Source organism: Mastomys coucha, unplaced genomic scaffold, assembly GCF_008632895.1.
Source record: "Mastomys coucha isolate ucsf_1 unplaced genomic scaffold, UCSF_Mcou_1 pScaffold8, whole genome shotgun sequence".
Lineage (NCBI taxonomy): Eukaryota > Metazoa > Chordata > Mammalia > Rodentia > Muridae > Mastomys > Mastomys coucha.
In genome coordinates this window covers 49,683,087-49,701,258 of record NW_022196914.1, presented here as the reverse complement: position 1 = coordinate 49,701,258, position 18,172 = coordinate 49,683,087, and the positions used below count along the sequence as shown (strand labels likewise).

General features: G+C 37.4%; 1 protein-coding gene and 1 non-coding gene across 3 annotated transcripts in view; both read right to left on the bottom strand.

Annotated features, from left to right (window-relative positions):
• Edil3 (EGF like repeats and discoidin domains 3) overlaps positions 1-18,172 on the bottom strand; it is a 486,419-nt gene that overhangs the window by 67,662 nt on the left and 400,585 nt on the right. The gene's annotated exons all lie outside the window — the stretch shown is intronic.
• On the bottom strand, positions 12,243-12,386 carry LOC116083995. The gene has a single exon (XR_004115976.1). It is a non-coding gene; the product is annotated as a small nucleolar RNA SNORA48 (small nucleolar RNA).

Sequence of the window (18,172 nt, the reverse complement as noted above, 5' to 3'; positions counted from 1 at the left end):
CAAGGCAAGATTGATTATGATGAGTTAATAAAGGAAAAAAGGTGAGTCCAGGCAGGAAGTGTATCTTCCAGTGCCACGTGTCTTGAAATGGGTCTACACGTTTGAAGAATACAAAGAATCTCTGAATTCCTCAGATAGGAACGAAGGCTTCAGTTCACTTGCTCCTGGCTTCCTAGCAACTAGACAGTGAGCAAGAAAGTAAATTTACTGTCTGTGGAGTGGAATTTTTAACATGAATGGGCAACATCAAAAGTAAAGGTAATTGCTTTTGATTATTCCACTTGGGCAAATACTTTAACCCCTATGGACTTAGCATGTTTATAAAATGTGTGTTAGACTTGCCTGGACCTACCCTTCCACACTGGCTTTTTATTTTTCAATCTTATGTTCAGCTCTAAAACTGTGAGGTCTCTAGGTATAAATTTTTATAGAGACTACCACACTTGAAAACAGCTCAGTGTCCCCCTGTTTTCCTCATAAACAACATAAACGACCGTTATCAGACGTAATTTTCCAGTCCAGAACACACTCCAGCGACACTTTATGACATTTGAAAAGAAACCTGCATTCACGTAGCATGACACAGATTTAAATTTTTTTGGTTTAGCCAGCTTTCCAAATAGTTTTCTATATTTAATTTCTGGCAATATTGGTCCTCTGACTTTTTAATGTTTACTATTTGTCAAAATATGTAGTCCATTTTTCACCAGCACTTCTGGAGAAATTCTAGGGTGGAAACTAGCGTGCAGGTTCCTATATCACATTTCATGGGTGTTGGAAAAAATAAAAATGCAATTGCTATAAAATGCATCTCTGCCATATAGCCTTGGTTTATGTTCAGAGTTGCCTCATGCAGCTTAATTCTTAGTTGGAAATTGCAATTTTGCCTCACTGTGCACACATAGGTCCAATACACAAAGACTCATCACGTCTGGCGAATCCTCAGTATCTTTCTCTGAAGGGAAATGATTACATCTTTGCTAAGTTTAGCAATATTGATCTAAAATATTTTTCTTTGCATAGGTTTTGGGGTTCTGAAATAATTTATATAGGTATGAGGGAATGTATTATTTAATAAGAATAATCTCAAATATCATTTGTTATGTTGTCAGTCCATGTCAACTATGTATTAGAAATGAAACCAGGGTAGGCACTAGGTGCTGTGACCTCCTCCCTCACTGGATACATTTGTTTAGAAACTCTATTTATCCACACTATGAGTAGTAATAGAAGCACACTTAGTATATGAAGAAGAAAGTAATTTCAACAATATTAAGGCAGCCAAAGCCAACACATTAAGATGTTGATATTTCAAGTGATTTATGTACATATCAAACTGGTTAATAAAATAATGCATCATTGCAAAAATCTACTGACACAGAGAGGAAAACATATTTCTTGGATTCAGTCCACTTCTACAGAGAGATATAAAAGAGCCTGTTTCATATTTGTTAAATGTAGTTATATTTTCATTTGAAAGTAAAAGAAAAGATGAATTAAAACATTGATTCCATAATGCCAAGGAAGATAGACCTTCAATATTCTTTCTAGATATGCTGTATTTTTCCCCTGATTTTGTACAGAGTTCATCTGCTTTGACCCTGTATGGAGGCTCTTCTGCAGGGTTGGCAGTCGTTGACTAAACATTAATTATGTATGACATGGTATCTTCAAACAGACATACACTCTCTCTATGCTGTTTTCCTCTTACAAGGTGAGGTCCATAGCAGCTATCCCTGACTTTTATTTTACAACTGCCTGTTATATGTCTTTAAAAATTGAGATATGAAATGAAAAAGATTTTAAAATATTTTGCAGAAGATGAGATACTAAAGCACATTTAAGACATATTTTCTAGTTACTAGAAATGTCTCCTAGCAACAGATTAGACCAATATAAAACCCAACATACAGATTTAATGAGTAGGAGCAGAATCATAGTGGTAAATAAGGATCACATTTCTCAAACCTAGCCAATCAACCTGTAGGTATTAGAACTGCAATGCTTGCCTTGAAAGGTAATTTTATGGGGGCGATGGAACTATTATGTCTCTCATTTACTTAAGTTTATAATAAGTAAAATAAGTAATATTTGTTTTTTACAATATTTCCATATAGCTCCAGATAATTGAATAAAAATCTTAAGTTTGTAACCATATCTCTCCTTTGGTTAGACACAAGAAACTAAAGTTATGTTAAACTTTAACAAATGCTAAACAAAGAAAATCAGAAGCCTGACTCCACCCTCACCCCATCTGCTCTTCAGCTCACATGGAAAGATTGACAGCTCCTTTAGTTACAGAGAAGGAATTTCTCTGACTTTGCTTCTCCCCCCTCTCGACTCATATGCTCAGGCTATCTCTGTTCTTCCTGTTCCAAAGTGAGGCTTGGCTAAGGGTAGTATGCAGTGGAGAATGTTCCCAGGTAAAGAAGATTTTTTTGAGCAAAAGAACGTTCTGACGTTTTCTTTTCTCATGCTGCCATGCAGTATTTACTGCCCTTGTATTTTGGAGAGGTGAAGTAAAGCCCCCCTGATGATGTTTTTGAGTCTAAATAGATGTGTTTTTGGACAAGCAATAAAGAGAGTTTACATCTAAAAGGTTTAATAATGCTTAATAAGATCTAAAGGATTTTATAAGAGATATTTAATTGAAGTGTAGATCTTAGGTCTCCACTGGAATAACCACATAATGCCTACATTATTATGGATTCCCTTTGCCTAAATATGTAGAATATGTGGTTTGAATATGCCATTTTATGAGAGATAACATCTCATCAGAGTAGAAATATTTTCCCCTTTTATCTTGATTATACCAGCAATATCATTGAAAAATACACATGACTAGGAACTAACATGACTTGAGGACATGATAGTAGCCTTCGGCTGAGAATCAGTGAAAGGCATGGGCCCTGGTCTAGCAGTAAAGAATATAATTCTCTCAACAGTTTGAATGTGGTATAAATAGACTTTTCCTTAAATGAAAAAAGAGACCAGTTAATACTCTAGTTGTTGTCATCTAATTCACTAAACAGAGGACCCAACTTAGCAATTCCTGTACTGCTAAGGCAAAGAAACTGCTGTTATAAATACATACTTTTAAATTGGTAATTTATTCCTCAGAACTGTATTTTTTACCCCACATGACAAAAAGAATATATCATAAAGATGATTTGCTAAACTATTAGGAGTCAAATAGCAAAGACCAGGACACAGTTAAGTATGGTAGAAGACATCAGGAGTAATGGATAGAGAGAGCTTTTTGCATTATTTACCAAGAGTAAAGACAGTGTTTGTGAATGAAATGTAGACTTTTGCTATTCTGAATCCTTTAAAAATTCAGTCATTTCAATGCATCCTGTATTTTCAGTTTCTTTTGGTTAAACATTTATATTTCTTGCTTCTTAAACGTTATCACTCTGTTGTATACCTCATTTTCACAACTATGTTTAAAATTTCTATATCAACTGGCATACATTGAATTCCTTTCATTACCTATTGAACAGAAAAATAATTGATTTTTAGAATAACAACTAGAAATATTTGAGATTAAAAAATTTATTCATTTATTAAAGGGATACATACAGCAAAATAGTTAGGTCTTGTTATAATTGGAAAGAGCTAAATGTACTTTCTGGTAACCAATCACTCCATTTTACTCTGTCTGCCTCATCAATTCACCATCTGCTTCCAAATTTCATCCAACAACATGTTTTTCTTCTTTAATCACACCTCTATTTTCTCACTTTTATTTAACTTCACATGAACATCATGAAAGTTAACACGTTCATGTTCAAAACATAGTCATACTCTGCCATTCATTCTCCGCCAATTATCCTTGGACAAGGACTTAGGCAGATAAAAAAAAAAAAACTATGGATGAAAGATAGAATATTGATGGCCTTAGCAATCTAGGGAATATGTTTGGGGTTGTACTTAAGTGTCTAAAGACATTGAGTGATGCCTTTCTCTGGATATTGACACTTCCTTTGAAGACTGGCAGTGCAATTTTCACTGGCAAAAAAGAATTGCATCATTCCTTTTTGTCACTTGCTATTTTTTATCTATTTTAAATTATATGTGCATGGAGGTTTTGGTTGCATGTATGCAATATGCCACATTCCCACAAAGGGCAGAAGGGTGTTAGAACTCCTGGGACTGAAGTTAGACAGAGTTGTGAGTTACTATGTCAGGGCTTGAAGTAGAACCAGGTTCCTCTGGAAGAGCATCCAGCATTCATAACTGCTGCCATCTCTCCAGTTCTCCACCTCCTATCTTAGTGAGAGGTTCCCATCTGCCCAAGTTAGACTATGCACTCACATCCTCTGATTCAGCTAACTTATTTGGCTTTTATTCTCAGAGAGATTCCATTTCTTGCTCTGGAATCTATGTTGGTTCCAGGAGGTTTTAAATATCATCAGCACATGCATTACACAGGGATTCAATCATGGAAGAATGGTAGCTGATATAATTTCTGCCCCTGCACTACATTTCTGTGTAAGGATTCCCAGAATATACTCTGAAACACTGCATGGTTAACAGAAGAAAAAAAAAGAATATCACAGAGCTTAGAAGCCTAATCATGGATTCCTTAGATTAAGAATTGACATCAGCAAAGCAAAATACCAATCAAGAAATTGTTTATTTGATTATGATAATATATTCTTTGAATCTTCACTACTAAGACAAAATGGTCTTTTAATTTTCAAGAGCATCTCCATGAAACATGGCATTTTTTTATTGTAGAAACATTGTAACCTAGTATAATTTTGGAAAGTATGAGGCTAGAATTATCTTTTTAAGGTTTATTTTAATTTTATTTTGTGTTTGTACACATGTGTGCATGTGTGTGCATGCATGTGTATACATGTGAGTGTCTTACATAAATCAGAAGGTGTTTAGTCTCTTGGATCTAGAGTTACAGACAATTGACAGCAAGCTAACATGGGTGCAAGAAGATGAGTTTGGGTGTTCTGTAATAACAGTATTTGTTGCTAACCACTGGGGCATCTTTATATCCCCTTGAATTATTTCTTAATGTCAGATTTGATTAATTGGTGAAAATCTATTTTCATTTTTTAACCTGGATAAATAATATACAAATATGAATTTTTTATAGTTTGGCTCATGTTAAGTGCCTCTGTAAATTTACTACTGCCCAAATGTCTAGAAGCACCAGTTACTGACCTGGCAGAGTAAATTGACTTAGAAAAGAGAAAAAAAATTAAATAACAAAGTCCTGAAACATAGGTATCAGTGATCTCTATAATAAATAAAATTCATTCAATAGTAAATGACACTTTGAGAAACATCTTTGTATTAAAGCAGTATCTATCGACTGAATGACCCATCTCTATAAACTGAGTACAGAGATTTCACAATCTTCATATTATTACATAAATGAAACCAAGTAATTTGACAAGAAGATTCTTTATTCATACACCACATGTTTTTTTCTATTCTTACATCAAAGTTAGAAGTCCTAGTTGGGCACCATCTCTGTTTCAAAATTTTGACCCTTTTACTATAACATCTTTTTGTAACAAGAAGGTGTCAGAGAAGATATGCTGAAACTAACTATTTATTCTCAAGATTTTCCTGCAACTAAAAAAAAAAAATTAAAATCATTGTTTTCATAAACATAATCTTTGGGCTCAAGGCTGGCTGGAAAAAAAAAAAAAAAAGCTACAGGACCTCCGGATTCTGCTATACTATCACTACTAGATCCTCACTGGGATTCCTTTCGAATACTCTGTGCCACGGAGATCCTGTAGCTTTGGATCTGTAGGACCAGCCCCTTCCTGTACACCAGCAGTTCATGGATGTGTTAGATGTTGGAGTGAGTCAACTCAGAGCTCTGGATCTGGACCTGAGAGGAAACTGAGTTGGTCAGCCCTCCATCATTCCTGCACCCAGGCAGCCAGAGCCAGCTCTTCCATGGTTGCACAGGTGAGAAGTAGGAAGTGTCGTAGCCAGCAATGGTCAGGAGCAGCTCAGCATAGTACTTGAACACCTACCTGACCTAAGGCATCAGCCCAGATCAGGGATGTTCTCTTGGCCTTTCTTTTTTAACAAGGGCCTCAGACATCAACATTTGCAAGTAAAGCTGTTTGACACACCATGACACACCACAGTTTCCATGGCAAGATTTGCTTTGTTTGTCTATTTTTGTTTTCATTTTGGGGAGAGGCTGCAAGGGTAGAGGGTGGATATGAAGGGAAGGGAAATGTGTGGCATTGGAGTGTATGAGGCAAAATTCACAAAGAGTCAATAAATAAAGAAATAAACATAGTGTTCATGGGATCTGATGTAATGTGGTAAAAGTTTGTACACTCAGACTAGCAGAAAGAGAATCTAGGCTGCCCTAAATTTGTTTTTAGAATCCTTAGCACTTGCTCTGTAATCACGACCTCTAGGGCAATTCCCAAGCTAAAAAATAAAAATAAAAATTACCAACTTTAAAATACCTCTCAAGTAAGGTATTTTATGACCTCTCAAATTATCAAATTGCTCTCATTGATCCCATCATTAGCTTTAAGTTGGCTACTCTAAAGTCTAACTCTGCCTATATTTTTTGGCAGCTCTCCTAAAAAGCGTGGTTTATTTGAACATTGTAACAAGCTTATGTTTAGTTTCTAGTCAAGAAAAACCACCAAACCCAGACACTATTGTGGATGCCAGCAAGTGCTGGCTGACAGAAGCCTGATATAGCTGTCTCCTGAGAGGCTCTGCAAGTGCCCGACTAATACAGAAGTAGAGGCTCATAGCCATCCATGGACTGAGTACAGGGTTCCCAATGAAGGAGCTAGAAAAGGGATCCACAGAGCTGAAGGGATTTATAGCCCCATAGAAGGAACAATAATATGAACTACCTAGTACCCTCAGAGCTCCCAGGGACTAAACCACCAACCAAAGAGTACACATGGTGGGACTTATGGCTCCAGCTGCATATGTGGAGAGGATGACCTAGCCGGTCATCAATGGGAGGAGAGGCCCTTGGTCCTGTGAAGACTCTATGCCCCAATGTAGGGGAATGCCAGGGCCAGGAAGTAGGAAAGGGTGAGTTGGTGAGCAGGGGGAGAGGGGAGGGAATAGGGTTTTTTTTTTTCAGAGGGGAAACCAGAAAAGGGGATATCATTTGAAATGTAAATAAAGAAAATATCTAATAAAAATAAATTAAAAAAAATCTAAATTGTGTATATAACTTCGCTGTTTGGGATGCAAACAATTTGAGGATCACCTTATATAAATGGGGTATTATACTTGCTTGGTGGGATACATTCAGACAAATACATTCTATTAGTTGTAGCTATGCCATCCTTCTATGAAGAGGATAGTAAGATAAACAGAAGTCATGTTAATCATCTACGAAGTTACACTTACATGAATGTGTGAGAAACTACATTCCAAACATTCTACTGTTTTCACACAATCATTTGTCCCATTAATTATTCTACTGTTCCAGGATACTGTGATGAGGTTTTTCTTTAATCAACAAAAAAATAAAGAATTTTGCCATTTTTCTTTTTTGGCTACACCTAGGCAGCAAAGTCTTAGATGAAAATATACTTTTCCCTGAAATAGCAGAAGGAAACAAAGATGTGGATAAAAGTGTTACAATTGGATGCTGGTAATTGCTTTATATATAATTTTTGAGCCTGGCATTTTATGAGAAAGAAGCATTCTTAGCCAACACCAGATTGCTTAGTTCTTTCCAAATTACTTTGAGCCTAAAGAAAACCCTGTATCTATTAGAGTATTTCTACTTAAATTGCTTGCAGAAGAAAACATTTCTCAATTTGGTTTTCAAAGGAACTTATTTTCTATTGGAATTCTTGATTTAAAAAAGCTAACTTAAAAAATTATTATGCATAAAACCTTTCCACAACATATATAAACACATACACACACACACACACACACACACACACACACACACACACACACACACACATATATATAATTTATTTATTTGTTTTGCCATATATATATATATATGCATTTCTTAAACCAATGGCATAGGAAAAAGTCTTTCATCCCAGAGCGCTCTCTCTCTCTCTCTCTCTCTCTCTCTCTCTCTCTCTCTCTCTCTCTCTCTCTCTCTTTATATATATATATGTGTGTGTGTGTGTGTGTGTGTGTGTGTGTGTGTGTGTGTGGAAGTTTTAGAATGTGAAATGATAACTCAAAGATTCATGTTTTGAAGAATCACTTTGTCTTTAGCTGGTTTACTATTTCAGGATCATGTGAAACTTTAAGAGTCTCTTCTAGCTAGTGGAAAGAAAGCTTTGGGAGTACACAGTTATAAAGAAATGGAATCCCTAATGGTAAGGAAGTCATGAAGGTTGAGGAACTAGGGAATGGGCATCAGAATCTTGCAGCATGAGTTTCTTAATTTTAATTTTGGAATATCAGAAAACAGAGGTATTGGGTAGAACCAGAGCAAAAATCCCCTTCACTGAGTCCAAGAAAGCCTCCTATACCTTTAAATGCTTCTGCTAGCTTTATACCACAGTGAGAAGGAAAGTAAATGAAAGAAAAGGGGGGTATGCATTGCCTTTGTCTTTGTATTGATTTCTTTCACATACAATATGCATTTATTGATAAAGTGATAACACATTTGTTTTTAAGAAATCAGTGGCATTACAAAATGAGTTTTGCATTTAGTTTGTCACAGGAAGGACTCAAAATGCACTCAAAATGCATGTTGTATTGAGTTTGTTACAAGAAGTACAATGTGTTCTAGCAAAATCCCCAGCTTATCTTCTATCACCCTTTCCCTAGAGGGTTGAGGGACACTAGCTAGAGTCATGATGCTTTCACATAAACACATATGTTATGGACAAATGGCTAAAATGGAAAGTAAAGCATTTATTTCACAAATTTTGCTTCATAGTGCCTTATACCAATACCTGATATATAACTGTACCAATTGAAGTTATCTCTATATCAATTTAAAGACTAAAATTACTTGGTAATAATCATTAAAGCTGCTGAGCTGTTACATATTAAAAATGACTGTTAAATCTAGAAAGCTGAAACTTTAATCCATTTTTATATATTCTTAAAATTTTTAATAAAATCCAAACTCAGTAAGATTTATCACATAATTACTTTAGGGATTAAAAATATCAAAATCTTTCCTGGTGAGTCACTCTAATGGTCAGTGAAATCTGTATGCTATCTGTGATATTTCTTAGCAGATGTGTCTCAATTTCTACTTTATTACACTCTATTACCATGTTTTATTCATGTGCCTATTTCTTGGTTGCTTAAAATATCCAACTGAGAAGAGAAAATGCTCTAATACATGTAGACTTATAAGTGAGCAACGCTCTGAGTCTGAATATGTTTTTGACATATATACTTGTACATGTAATGAGGTCAGACAATGAGTACCTTAAATTAACCTTGATTTCCATAACTGATACATCAGGAAGCACAAAATGCAACCACTGTGCTCCTATTTTTCTGTGACTTGTTTATGAGTAATCTTATGCTCTTTTATTTCAATAGTCAAATTTAATGATGCCTGGTAAATCTGAAGATAGCTGGAGATGAATAGCTTTGGTGAAATGAGAGCAAGTTGCTTCTGATTAATTTTAGTTGTTCCTAGAAGCATGTCAGCCATTATATAATATAAATGCTATTGGACAACTGCAAACCATTATTACGATATTGGATACAAATCAATTAAATCATAAAATCTCTTAGTTCAGTATATAATTTTTGCATCCTGCCTGTTTCAGGGTAGTTATAGTTACATTTCCCACATTGGTACTAAACTAGGAAGAGGATATGGCTGAAAGATTCCTGCTCTGATGTCAACATGATAAAGAAGTCAGAACAGCAGAGAGTAGATGCAGCCAAAGCCAATAGCTGAAGTCTCTCATGATGCCTAAAAGAGTAGGCGCACATCATTCAATCTAGACGTTGTATTACAGGAGAACACTTACTTGTTCTTAAGTAATGGAAAGAGTTAAATCACTGTGTGTGTGTGTGTGTGTGTGTGTGTGTGTGTGTGTGTGTGTGTTAGTGAGTATGAAAGTGGGCAAGCACATACCATGGAACATGTGGTGAGAAGATAATCCCTTGCACATTCTAATTTGCTTGAAGTTTTTTTTTTAATTTTTTAATTGATTCTTTTTGAGTTTCATATCTTGTACTTCAGTCTCACTGCTCATCTCCTTATCCCCTCATATTTGCCCTTTGCCCTTGCATTCCCAACCCAAAATAAAGCATACAGAAATACACACATACACACAAACAACAACACAAGAAAACAAACGTAGAAATCATCTCATCATGGAAGCTGTGGTATGTCACAGTATATTTCTCTGCCTACACATCTTTATTTACAATTGCTCACTGTAATGAGTCATTGGTCTGGTTCAAGATCTCTGGCTTTTGTGACACCATCAGTTTAAGACACTCTTCCCAGTTATCTTGTTGTTGCCCTAAGCCATGGAGATCTCACAGCTTTTTAACAGCAGGACTGGTCCTTTCACATGTCCCAATCATTTGCAGATTATACAGATTTTGGAGTGGGCCAATTCAGAGCCTTAGGTTTGGGTCTGGATGGTAACTGGGCTGGTCAGCCTCAAGTTCTCCCTTATCAGCACCACCAAGGTGAGTTCTTCAACACTGCTCTGGCTCAACTACACAATTCAGCCATCTGCACAAAGCAGGGCCATCTCTTCTGCTCCTATGACTTCAGATTAGCTCATCCTGAGCCAGCTCCACTGTGTTACCCTGGCAGAGCACAGGGTTCACTCTCCTAAAAGCTGCCTCTGTCAAGGAGTAGGGTCAGTTCATTTGGTCTCATGATCCTGGGGTCAGCTCTTCTGACTGTCTCAGGTCGAAAGGGAAAAAGGGACAGAGGGCACTCCTCCACCAGACCATCTCACAGTAGAGGAATGTTGGGGTCAACTCTCTCCAGATCTTGTCTTCAGGCTGTCTTGCCTGTACCCACCTGCTTATCACCAGGACCAGCTCTACTGTGCTGCCCAGAAGAAGTGTATAGCTGCTCTCCCAAGCGGGGCAACTGCCTAAGGGAAGGTCCAGCTCATCTACCTTCATGGCCCCAGGGACAGATCTCTGGACCTATGGCATCTCACAGTAAATGGGCAGTGGGCTTAGCTCTCCCACTCTGTTCCTGGGACTGACTTGCCTGCTCCCCTTGGACCAGGGCCAGCACTACTGTGCTGACCAGGAGAGGTGAAGGGCCCACTCTCCAAAGTTCTGCAGCTGGGGATGGATAGAGCCCATTCTCCCCACTGCTGGTACCCATGCAACCAGGCCAACTTACTGCTGAGGAGTGCCAGGGCCAGATTTCCCACACTCTCACTCTCAAAGCTGGCTTACCTGTGCTTCCTGCCACCAGGGTCAGCTCTGCTGTGCTGTCTAGGAGAAGTACAGAGCCCATCCCGCTCTCCTGAGTGTTGCACCTGGTGATGGGCACGTCTAGCTCTCCTGAACTCAAGAGTCTCTGGGAAGCTGCTCTGAATGAATGCCAGTAGTGAAAAGGGGGAAGGGGTATCACTTCTGCGCCTGTGCCACCCCATGGTAGACTAGTGGGGAAATCAGCTTGGGGCTGGCTCATCCACGCCCCCTCCAGCCCCCTCCTGGCCACCATGGCCAGCTCCACTGTGCTGCCTGGGTAAGGTGTAGGGCCTGCTCTATCCAAAGCAGATGCTGATGAGAGGTGGGTCAGGTTTCCAGAGCTCAGCATCCAGTGAGGGGCAGAGTTAGTTATGCACAGCTCCTGGACATTCCCGTGGTCCCTGGTGGTTGCACTGACCAGGCATATCCCAGTGTTCTATGGTGGTAATATGAGCCATGGACATTGACAACAATCCCTCCTGCTCTGTAGCCTTGAATTCACACATGGCCTTCAATTGCAGCTCTGACTGGGACCTTAACATGAACCCAGGTGACAGGGCTGGCTACTCAGAACAGAATATTCCTCTCCATGCTTGAGTCTCCAGTTGCATCTTTCTTCATAATGCTTAAGCTGCTCTATTTTTCTCTCTTTCCCATCGGGCTACCACATACTTGCACGTTATGGTGGCCCCTCACATATAGCTGGTGGGCTCTTGGGTGACATCCTCTAATGGTGCTACACATCATGATAGCAAAAGGGTGTCTTCAGCTTGCCTGCACTGTGTGCTGAAGAGGTCTCAAGTCTCTGCCTCTCTTCCTACTCCTGTGTTGTCCTTCTTATTTGATTTGATTTGATTTGATTACTATGAGTCCTCAGCATAAAAGAGCTTTGACCACCGTGCCAGCCATCAAGCTTAGATGAACAAAAGACTGCCATCTACTCTGCCCCTGTCTGATAGAAGAACACCATAACCAACAAGATGTATCTTTACCCATTGCCAGAGGTGGTAGGGGTGGGATGATCATGGTGAAGATTTTTTTTTTAATTATTTTTTCATTATTGTTTCTCTGTTGAAGAATGTTATCTCAACATTTGGTAAATACAGACCTTTAAAGATAGTAGCCCCTGGCATATATATTTTGTCTCCTCTTCACAAATTTAGTTTGTTTTTCCCACCAAAATTAGAATGAAATAGAACAATACAAAAACAAAACCAAATAAAAGCAAAAACTACAACAAAAATCTTTTGTTTCTTTTTAAGATTCTGACTACTGAGGCTTACTTCTGTCTCAGTTGATCATATATTCTATAAATATCTTAACTGGAAAAGGACAGAAGTGAATGACTATTAACCTAGTGACCATTTTGCTAAACAGACAGAATCAGAGGCACTGAACACTTTCATCTTTTTCCCCAAATTGAAATCATCTACACCGTGTTGTAATGAAATAGCACTGTCATACCGTGGGCCTCATTAAGTCTCTGTTTTGAATAACAAATATTTGTCATTGAAATCCCATCTATCTGTGATGTAATCAACAACAAAAATAATCTTAGCATGCTAACATTATGGTCAGACAATTAAGCAAATTCCAGGTAGATTAATGTTTAATTTAATGAGACTAACATTTAAATTAAGATCTGGAGAGATTAATGGCATGAAGAAATGTCAAGAGTAATGAACGCTGTCAGGCCTCTTGTTATACAAACATCAGATTTAGCTGATGTAAAGAGGGATGAGATAGCTGGAGACTGGAAAGAGTCTAGGAATGTCCAGAAAACATGACTATAACCAGGCATTTCTACAGACTCAGAAATGGGGCTTGGAGAGATTAAGCCACTAATGTAAACTGCATGACAAGCAGAGAACTTAGGGGAGACACAGACCATTGGAGGCACATGAGAGGCTCATACTTGTACCAGAGAAGCAGTTCTTGAATATATCACCAAGAAACCCACCTCTTAGGAACTCATTAAAGGCCCACTTTGCAGGATTGCGGTGGGGGCTGTTTGGAGAACAATGATTGCTATGCAAACTTCACATTTTTTCCTTTTATAAGTGGGAGAGTGGATGAATCTTTTGGAACATTGCATAAATCAGTGTAAAATTTACCTTGTATTACTCCACATAAAAATTCTAATCTGTAGCATGGGGACTTTATAAGCATAATCCTTCCCAAGTGTATGCACTGAATCTCTAATGCACTGTGCTTATATAGTCTACTTATCCTATGCAAGGCTGCCAGTTTTCTCCATCTTTTATTTGTTTACTGTACTGTGTTTTTCCAAATGCTGTTACTCTGAATATAGTTAGAAAGTATGCATGTTCATAAAAACAGCAGATATAGGAGGTTGTTTCCTAGGGTACCATGACCTTTTGAGCCATGAGTAGTCATCTAGGTTGGCTGGACCAGACATGAATTTCTTCTTGAGGGAGACTTAAATCCAAGTAGACTTAAGTATAATTATCCCCAAGATATAAGTGCCACATTACACCATTAGAGATACCTTGCTGAGCCTTTTATGTTTGTAGTTTATAGTCTTCAAACCTGAGTGGAACTATTGATTGTCTTTCTTCCTCAGTAGCTCCCATAGAAACGTTGAATACTATGACAGCTAGTCATTACGGAAGAGGCTTGCATGACACATACAAATGACTTTCCCCAGGTCCTTTCTTCAAAGCTTTCATCAACAATAGGGACTTATCTCCAAATTCTTGGAGACAATAAAAGGCAATGCCAGTAGAACACATATTTATATCCACAGATAAGTGTGGTTCTTACCATCTATCAAAGAAGCATCTTTCTGCTGAAGATGGAGATTATTACAGAAATCACCATTTAGCCAACATGCAGGGACAACTGACTGTAAGGGTCAACCCCAATGAATAATACATCCTCAGCATAACTTCTACCCTCTGCTGAATAGAGGATAGAAAAATAGTAAGAACCTGAAAGGATCCCAAGTCCTACTTGGCCATGTTAAGGGATGGCATGTCATGGTTCCTGACCCTGGAACAAACCAGCAGGGTGTGGGCCTCCACATGTGTCAATGGTTGCTGTGGGTGAAAAGCTTGTTTGTATAATAGTGTACATATTTTCCATATTCCTACTTCAAGGAATGTCCTCTCTGCCAAGGTTATTGACTCCATAATAATCAGAGACAGAGACAACAAGAGTCTGGGAGCCCAGGGTGTATGTATGACTCAGAAAAATGATAGAATTCTGTGACCTTCAGAACAACCCTAGATGCTGTGGGAAAGAACACTGAAATCAGGAGTTTGAAAATATATAATTTCTCAACCATACAGAAAATAGGGATGAAATATGAAGGAACTTCCAAGATCTAAAGGAACAGAGACAGCTTGTCAGAAAAACCAAAAACAGGTAGATATAAAGATAGGCAGATTCCTGAGTTCAGGGTCAGTCTGGGACAGAAGGAGTTTAAGTCCAGGCCCAGGAATGGTCAGAATGCTAATTTCAGGGAGCCCAACCAGATATCTGTCTGTGCTTGTGCCTGCTTTATCTCCTTTGAAGAAAAAAAGGGGCTGAGATTTTGGGATGCAGATTTGGGATAATCAAACGGGAACCTAAGGTAATGATTGAGTGGATATGTAAAACAAAAAACTGGGCTTTTGATCCAAAAAGAATTGAGCTACCCAGAGAGTTTTTTAGAATTGCAAAAAAAACTGTCTAGAGCAGAGAGATGACTGGAGATTTAGAGAGAAATTTGAGGAAGCTGTCTTGAGCAGAACATATGCCATCAATTTCTAACACATGATTTGACTTCACATCATTTGTTTCACTGCTCTCAAACACCTCTTTTCTCAGGAACCCCTCTTTAAGTCAGGGCTGGTCCTTGGCAAGAGGAACAGGATGTCTGATGGAAGTTAGTATACTTGTGTGCATCACAGAGCAGCTGTAGCCATGAAATCTCACCAATAGTTTTCTTTAGCAAGATACAATGACAACACCAGTAGACAAAACAAGCTGAAACAGTAACTCTAATAAGACCATTCCACTGGATAGGAACCTACAGGCAATTAATGAATGTTGAGAAAGAGAAAAAGAGACTTCTCCAGGGATGAGCCCTAGAGTGGTTTGAATGAAAATGTCCCCATTCACTCATATGTTTGAATATTTGATCCTCAGTTGGTATAATGCTTGGGAAGGATTAGGAGGAGTAAGTTGTTGGAGGAAGGGTGCTACTGGGTGTGGGCTTTGAGGTTTCAAAATCTTTTGTCATTTCCAGTGTATTCTGTCTGCCTAATGCTTGTTGATCATGATACAGGCTTTCAGCTGTTCCTGTTTCTCTGTCTTAACTCAACCACGGTGACCTCTAACCCCATGAACCCAAGTTGCCTTGGTCATGATGTTTTATTGCAGCAATAGGAAAGTAACTAAGACATGACTCCTGATAGGTTATCCTGATGTGTGTCTGTATATTACCATTATATACATTTAAGGTATTTATTTCTCTTCTACCTATAAGTAGAAATTATATAATTGTTTTCTAAAGTAATTTCCTAAAATATAAATGATAATTTATATGGAAATTCTATTATTTTGTATACTTCTACAATTCGTTTAGTGAAGTCCTCGGAGAAGTAAATTGAGATTATTTCTAGTTTAAATAATATAAATCAACTACTTTAATGTGTTTACTCATTGTGTGCATGCATTAAAATCTCACAATAAGCTCTGTAAGTATGAGCCGCTCATATGTTAACCATGGGTTAAAAAACCTACAGCAAAACCTTAAAAGCACAGTCCAGAGACATTTGAAACACTCCAGGTTGGTATTTTGAGAAAGCTTTGCTTAACTTTGCCTTTCAGTAATTTCTACTATAGGGTTTGTTCATACACAGTTTTCTAAGTTCACAGGGATTTGGACATATCTCATTTACAATTATAAATAAATTGTATTTGTTACTCTTCATGATTTAAAGCATCTTCACTAATTGTAAAGAATCCCAAACTATTAAAAAGATGATAATCAAAGAAATCTCCAAAACCTCTAGATATGATTTAATCATTCTTTGTGTGAATAAACAAACTATTTTGCCCTGTAAGTTGCTTTCATTTTACAGGACTCCAGATGAATACATAAAATCTGTTCGGTGTAGTACCATTTACATGCTGTGTTCAGATAAAATGTGCACTTCGAATCTTAAAAGACTTTCTTCCTAATTAAAGAAACATAAAGCTGGTGGATTTAAAGAATTAAAAATGTTCTAAATTGTTTTACAGATACAATTTTTAAATAAGAAATCTTCAAGCTTTCAAGGGAGACTTTTCAACCTACCATGCTCAATTTCTAACAACTGAAGTTAAGAGCTGCATCTCCCATTTGAAACCAATTACATATATAAATATAATGCAAGCTAAAGCAGTTAAATTTTATTTTTGCAACATTTAATCTAAAAACACTAAAAAGAATTGTTCATTACAAAATTTCCATGCTATTAGAATGTCTCAGTCAAAGTAATGTGTCACTTGTGATTTAGAAAATGGTTTTTTAAAGCTGGAATGACATATACATTAGTATTAATTCTCAGCCAGGCATTCTGGTATATGCCTGAAATCCTAATAGGTGAAGGCAGGAGAATCTTAAGTTTGAGATTATCTGTGATTTACAGGCCAGGCTGAGACACCTGGAGAGACCCTACCCCGACTCTGCTGTTACCACAAGGCATCTGCCCACCTCCCCTGCCCTGATGGCTTTAGTGGATTCCCCTTGTCCTTCTTTATCAACTAGTTGACTAAGTCTACCTTTGTAGTGTGGCTCCCAGGCTCCAGACTAGTACGATGGCCCATGCCTATTTATTAGAGATACCTTGCTTCTATAGGTACATAACCTCAATGTTGACCCCAATGGTTGACATTTTTCAAAAGTAATCAGGGATACTGTACTGACAAATACAAATACTGTTTAAATTTTTATTATTCCTGTGAATAATGATTGTTGGGGGGAATGTGATTAAACATATATTTATTCAATGGATATTTACGAGTTCTAATCTTTTCTCATTGTGAAGACTGGGATGCATCAATGATTAAAGAGAAAGCACCATGTATCAGCATGTTTCTTTTTAACAGTAAAAACCATGCCCAGTGTGTGCTGATGCAATAGGATATACAAATATATTTCTCAAGATACAAAATATTTATATGTCAAATGTTTTATTTAGTGTTAATCCTTATGCTAAATCAATAAAATGTTAAAAGAGTAGGTCACTTATGCTAAATTGATTAAAACATTGACCAGCCCAATTATTTTATTTTATTTTATTTTAACTATACATAAATTGAAAGCTGGTGTATTTTTCTCTATTTTGTTTTCAATGGAATGAGGTATACTCTAGGATTAGCTATAGAAATTGATGTCATACTAGATTTTATAACTTTTTAGTCTTAGCTTATAGGCTAATTCTATAAATGTTTTATGTGTGATAAAATTAATATTCTATTTGCTTGAAGTAAATCATGATTCTATTATTTTCAACAGCTGTTTTTTTTCAGCACGACTTTATTTTGGAGCAGACTTTGAACAAATAAGAAAGCATCTAATGCTTCCACTCTACTTGTTTAAATCTTTGTTATTCCTAAAAATTTCAAAGATTCTTTGCAAGATAGATCACTCAGTCAGTAACAACTTTTGCCTCTAAACTTGGGGACCTGAGATTAATCCCCAAGATCCACACACTGGAAGGAGAAAACAGACTCTTGTAATTCATCTTCTGACCTCTCTTCAAGTGCAGTGACATGCCTATGCCTACACACATACATGTAG